This window comes from Protopterus annectens, chromosome 15.part0, assembly GCF_019279795.1.
Source record: "Protopterus annectens isolate FY-2018-M chromosome 15.part0, PAN1.0, whole genome shotgun sequence".
Taxonomy (NCBI): domain Eukaryota; kingdom Metazoa; phylum Chordata; order Ceratodontiformes; family Protopteridae; genus Protopterus; species Protopterus annectens.
Window position 1 is genome coordinate 581,385,757 of NC_056749.1, and position 6,938 is coordinate 581,392,694.

General features: G+C 38.1%; 1 non-coding gene across 1 annotated transcript; it reads right to left on the reverse strand.

Annotated features, from left to right (window-relative positions):
* Nucleotides 1-339: 339 nt before the first annotated feature.
* Nucleotides 340-503, reverse strand: LOC122790216. The gene has a single exon (XR_006362969.1). It is a non-coding gene; the product is annotated as a U1 spliceosomal RNA (small nuclear RNA).
* Between the last annotated feature and the right edge of the window lie 6,435 nt (nt 504-6,938).

Sequence of the window (6,938 nt, forward strand, 5' to 3'; positions counted from 1 at the left end):
CTGCCTACCTGTACCTGGCAGATTGTTGTGCCTTTTGTCTGTTGATGACATTGGGTTTATCATTGTTACTTACCAGTCCCAGCTGTGTATTTCTCAGCTGTGGCAGATGTCTACTGCATTGCAGTATCTTGCTGTAGATAACTGTTAACTACTCTGTTGTGTCCTTGATATGGCTGACTGTTAACTAACCTGCTTTATTGCATCTTTACTGTGATAGTATCACACACCCAACATTGCTGCATTACTTCTGCTTTTCTGCATTGTATTTATTACTGTGATATTCAAGCCTGCTGTTGATGCTTAACACCTTATCTATTACACCAACCCCAATCCCAAGTTGAGATGACAGTGTGAATGCAGTCCCCCACTAACATAAATTATGCAGTTGGGTTTCCCACATTTGGGGAAATCACAAGGATAAACCCAATCAAAATGCAATGGAGAAGCCTCCCCCTGGGCAGACCACTTTCTTGATTGTGGTATTCCACCTGCCAGATACGTGTGATAAAAATCATGCAATTCAAATACATAAAATCTTAAAGATATAGTTTCATAGGTTAGAACTAGGCTAACTGCCCATGTGAGCCATTTCAAGCCTAGCCAGTTACCCCATGTGAGAATCAAACCCTGCACCTTGCGTCTGTAAGGTAAACACCTTAACCATTATGCCAACCTAAAACCCACACTCTTTGCAGATCGTATATTTAAACACTCTTAATTGAAATTTTACTATTCAAACTTGGTGAACTACACATGTTTAATCTAATCTGCCAAGTCAATTCCTTATAAGCAAGGAAATGCTCCCACCAACCAACACTGGAAGGTCTTTCCACCTTCTCAACTATAAAAAAATAAAAACTTGACAAAATTCAAACAATTTAATGAATATCTGTGTAATGCATTAATTAAAGCTTTTTTCTCAACAATATACAAGTGCTCATAAATTCTTTTAAATACTCTTCATTATCTCCTTTAGTTTCTTCTACCACTACTACAGACAAGTGTTACCAGCGTGGTTTGACCAGTCCACTTGCCATGGTGATGTGCTTGTTATAGGTGACTCCATAGTTTGAAATACAGATGCACCACTCATAAGACTGAGCAAAAAAAGGGTAATAGCTTGTCATATCCTAGACCCTGCCATAGCACAAGGATGCTCAAGCTCACTTAATGCCAAGTAGGAATATGACATTGTCATTGTTCATGTGGGTGTGAATATCTTGACATGCACCCCCTTAAAAGGGACATGACAGAGCTATATGAGACTGTCTCTAAGACTGGAACAACAATAGTCTTAAGCAGTGTCCTAACATCACAGAGAAGGATGCCATATAAACAAAAGATGGTTAACTTTCACAAATTGGTATAGTTATTGCTGTCATTCTGAGGGGGTCCAATGTGAGTCAGCATGGAAGGAGATGGAAGATGGTCCCATCTGTTTCACCATGGATGGTTTGCACCTATCTCCCAGAGCTTTTGCATACTTGATAAGACCTTTCATAGCCCCATAGTGTCTTTTTAGGCAATGTCATTCCACTCAGGCTACCATTGTAATAAATAGAAATTCAAATCTGGCAAACATAGGTGTAGTGCTGTTTAGTGCTCGGAACTTACTTAGATAAATACCCTCCCTTGATGTCTTCCTAAATCTGGAAAATGTGGATATTTGTGTGGTCACTAAAACCTGGTTCCAGAGCACTTCCTTTTTATCTGGCTTTTCTGACAGCTACTCATTTAGACCTAAGAATATAGATAGCAGTAACTTTGGTAGAGGTGTGTCTGCCTTTTTCTTAAGCACTATTACCTCTAGGTTAGTACCAAGACAATGACCACAAACTCTTTCACAACCTAATATCAGTAAATAAGAACCCTTTATGAGACTTTAACTGCACCCCATAAAATGGCACACCTTCACCTCTACAAATCAATAAGCTCAACGCTTCCCTGGCTGTATCAGTGTAGACTACCTCAGTCATATAGTACTATCTCCCACAAGAAGTACTAGCATACATGATCTTGTCCTCACCAACACAGCCCCTGTTTACCCCTCACTCTTTATCACATATACCCTCACTAGTCAAATCAGATCAGATCAGCTGTTTTATTCTCCATTGTCCCAGGACAGGTTGGTGACCAACCCAATCATCTTTAGAGAATTTTCCAAGACCAGTTTCTTTGTACTTGACTATAGCTTGTTATGGTTTAATAGTCCCCCACCCCTCAATGTCCCAAAAACAAATACCATTGCATATGCCTAAAGTTCATCCTCTCATCTCATCTCTTCCTTAGAAGTTCATGATCCTAAACACCACAAATACAATACCAAGTTTAGAACAAATCCCTGTGGTGGAACTCAACTATAGACAAATCCCAAAATAAAAAGACAAAGCTCATAGCCCTGAAGATTAGAACAACAACTGAGCACGTCATAACCTCAAATGAATTCACAAGAGCTCAAGGGTAACATCAAATCCTACAGAGATAATTATGAATTAAAAACTGCTATGTCAGCAAAGGATAATCACAGACCGTGTTTAATTATCTTAAAAGTTGCAGAAATAATACTCAGCACTGCAGACAGCTTACCTCCAGTAAAATCGCAATTCAGACCCTGTGGATTTAACGGTTCTATATTACAATGTCGAAATGTCATAATAACGAATGCCTAAACATCGAACGGTATTAATCGAAATGCATTTATGCAAATCAATGAATACTTCCAGGGCAAAGATGTAGTTGGCCAACTACACGGTGTTGCCCTTTTCTTCCCTGTAGTGCGATCTTGGAGTTGGTATATTTAGTTAGGGGGCTGTGGGGTTGTTTTAGGTTAGGTTACTTAAGTGGGATTGTGGGGCAAGTGTTTTTTTGCGATGTAAGTATTCATCGATTCACGTAAATGCATTTCGATGAATACGGGTTGATGTTTAGGCATTCAATATTACAACGTTTCGACGTTGTAATATAGACGTGGATTTAACATCCTTCCAGGCAAAAATAAAAAGCAAAAAGTGGAATGGTTACTCCACAATGAACTTCAACAACTTTTAATGTAATAAAACCACAGACTGAGCACTTTCATCTTACAAACAGAAAGACTTCATCAAAGTTACAGTCTGCCCATTTTAAAAAACATTTACATACAAACTATTTATTTATTTATTTAACATTTGTTTACCGGGAAAGTTCGACTTGGAACAAAGTCAATTTTCAGTGGAGGCCTGGGGAGAAATGCTCCAGATTCATGTCTTTGTAACATGAGAGAAAATTGGAGCACACAGAGGAAACCCAGACGAACACAGGGAGGACATGCAGACGCCACACAGAAAGCTCCCCAGCCGAGAATTGAACTTGAGAACCTCTAGCTGTGACACAACAATGCTACCATTGCACCACTGCGCCATCCGATTCATCCAATCAAATTTGAATTAGAAGAATAAATTATGATGTCGTTCATCTACCAAGTGCAATTTCTTAAAACATCTTGTGTTTCAGAGACAAAATAATGAAATACTAAATCAATCACATGCACAGTTTTACACTGAAAAATGTGTTGAAATTGAAGTTAAAAATCACACTAAAGCTACTTTCATCTTTAAAACCCTAGAAAGAGAAACTGCATCATTAATGCCTGGAGCAGCAGCTGCATTAAGTCCGAGTTGCCAGGTTAGTTCTTTGAACTGAAGTTGTATGTTTAAGTCTCCACTAAAGTCTGCCACAATTACCCTGTCTGTAATGAAGAACAGGAATTTTTTTTTGTATTTTGGGCAATCCAAAGTATGTCTAAATAAGGCATTGGTAGTTTTCTGTTTCTTTATGTCATACATATTTTCATGGATCCTGCCCTTAAGTCTTCTGATAGTTTTCCCTATTTAAAAGGCATCATAGGAACTGCAGGTAGCCACGTATACTATGTGTGCAGTGTTGCAGTTGCATCTCCCTAGACATGGGATAGTTCTGTTAAAATTTTTAATATATGAACCCTAATGTATCTATCTGCACATTTTGCAGGACCCACATTTACGCAAGGAACCATTAGTCACCACAGATTTTCTACCACTAGTGGGTAATTCTAACAAAGTCTCAATGCTCCTTCCTTTAGAATACACTATCACTGGGCAGTTCCTATAATCTTTTTTACCTCCTCAGAAAAAACAATGTCCCAGTCCAACCTCACTATGTTAATGCGACCAAAACATCTGCGCTGAATGGTACAGAAAGTATGTGGGTAAATGAATCAAACATACACTTACTCATCGTGTCTGCAGCAGTCTCCCCACATTGTTTGTAATGCTTGATCTAATCCTTAAAATGTGTGCAAATCTACCATAGCGCTGATGTACCACATCAGGTTGAATGTTTCTGAGTAAATAGGTGGGATGTCCACATTCAATGAACATGCAAAGAATTGCTGTATCTTTTCCAAAAGTACTGCATCAGAAATTAAATGGGAAAACCTTGCCATTTTTCTTTTTACTCCTGACTTATTTTGGTGGAAAGGGTGGCCACTGTCAAAATGGAGATGTGTGTTGGAGAATGTGTCCTTTCTGTGTATAGTGGAAACAAAACACTGATTTGCTAGATCTTTGTTCAACCTAATGTCAAGATAGTTAATACAATTCAAACCAATAGTGTATGTGAACCTCAAGAAAGAGGTAGAGTTTTGCCACAAAGCATGAAAGGATTCCCATTGTTACTGCACACCCCAAACCCCTCGCTAACTATATATACCAACTCCAAGATTGCACTGCAGTGAGGAAAGGGCAAATTTTCCAGTCTTCACTGTACCACAATCTCACTATAAACACCTCGATGACCGGCATTTTTTATGTAAATGCGTTTGATTGCTCAAATGATGTAGAGGTATGTTGCTGTGATTATAGTGCACAGCGTCCTGGGTTCAAGACTTGATTACAGGTCTTTTCGATTTGATGATATAGACCCAGACCCTATCAGTCTTGGTTTTGTACAGGCTGCTGCTGTCTACATTTTGTGACATCATTTCAGTGTTACTATTTATTGTGTTAGTTTAGAATTCTTCATTACTTAAATTGTTTTAATGCATAGTCTGGACAGTATTTCCTTAATACTTGAATATTTGTCATTGTCAATTGGTTTTATGTAGACTATCAACAATAAATATGAGGAAATGTTTCAGTGAATGATCATAGAAGAATGCAGCAGTCATTCTCTTTCTGGATCTTGATAAAAGTTGTGTTAGTTTGTAACCCTGAATTACATATGTCTAAATTATTGAACCTCGTGCAATTGTTGCATTAAAATAGTCTTGCATATAATAAATTAAAGGTTAACCAGAATGTCAGCTTTGAATTTTGTACTGGTGTACTTCCTTCATAAATATGCAGACATTTAAACAGAGTTCAAACAGTACAGTTCTGTTGCTGCAGGGTAAAATGAAACTTTATAAGATAGTGTATTATTTCTGTGACATTATTCAAATCTCTTTTTTTCCAGTTTAATACATTCTGGCTGGAATTAGTCTCTAACCAGAGCAGCCTGAATTTTAATAGAAACCAGTACCATATAATAATACTTCAAAATGAAAGTGCAGACTAGAAAGAATTGCGATTAAGGCATCTGTTCCTTTAAACTGACTTAGTAAATAACTACGGGATAACTTCAATATTAAATATTTTAGAATGAGTAAAAACTTTAAAATGTATTTTCCTGTATCTCAGTCTCAGAAGTTCTTGCATTATGAAGGATGTAAAGAGCACTATACATAGTGGCAGTACATTTCAAACCAGTGTGGAGAGCAGTATCCTTAATAACAGTATATGTTAGCTTGAAACAAAACACCATAATGCCATCTCTGTTGGCATAGAAGGATATAGCCCCAGCTATGGCTCAGGTGTACCAAGTTTGAATAGCAGCATGAGCTGGCAGTAGAAGATGGATCTGCCCATCCTTGGGGCAGGGAAAGGTCGAACAAGTCACAGAATGCCATGACCCCTCAGAGGTCATGATGTAAATCAGGGGCTAGGGGCAGATATTCATGTCACCAAGACACCACTTGGTGAAAGCCATCTTAGCAAGTGTGCAGAAGTATGCACCTGCTTTGGGAAGGCATTGTGTCTCCATGATGCTGTCTATCTCATGTCCCTCTGCCCAGTTGTGCTGTTAGCATCAATAGAAATGCACTCATTTATTTATTTATTTATTTATTTTACATTTGTTGCCCAGGAATAGTCTGACTGAGCTACAAAATAGCCCTTTTTCAGCAGTGGCCCAGGGAGAACAGCTCCAGAAACATTACACAATAGCAAGTAAAAACAATTACAGAGGCAATTACAGTTTTGCTGATATATGCTCATATATAGGATGCCAGGGTGACACAAGTTACTCTCATGACTCCCTGTATGATGGTCCCTCCAACTGCCTCTCCCCTCAGTGTTCTGAGAGGACCCCAGTGGTTTCAAGTGCAGTAGGAGGAGGAGAAGGAGGCAAAAGGCAAAAACAAAAAAGTAGAAGGAAAAAATAAAACATCATAATACACAGGTGGAATGGATGAACAGACAGGCACATAAACACACAAAGGTTCTACCTAAAATACAATTCTATTGCATCATAGATAAGAAGACTTAAATGCTCCTTTGTTGTATGACTTGCTAAAGGCCATTTAGTGTAAATGTATAATGGGCTTTGCATACAATAACTTAAGATTTCTGATAGAGTAAATTACTTAAATGTCACTCTTGTCCCTTGTTCAATACTATCAGGCTCTTCTTCCAAATAATGCTTAATATTTCTTCCCCTTTTGTTAATAAACAGGGGCTACATGCCTACAAAGTAAAAACAGTTTACAATGACAGCATTAAAGACATTATTAAAAACAATTGCCATAGTCTGTCAGCAAGTGATGAGATACTTCAATTGCTCAATGTGTAGGTTTATTTCTAGTAGTCTGAACATGTATTGTT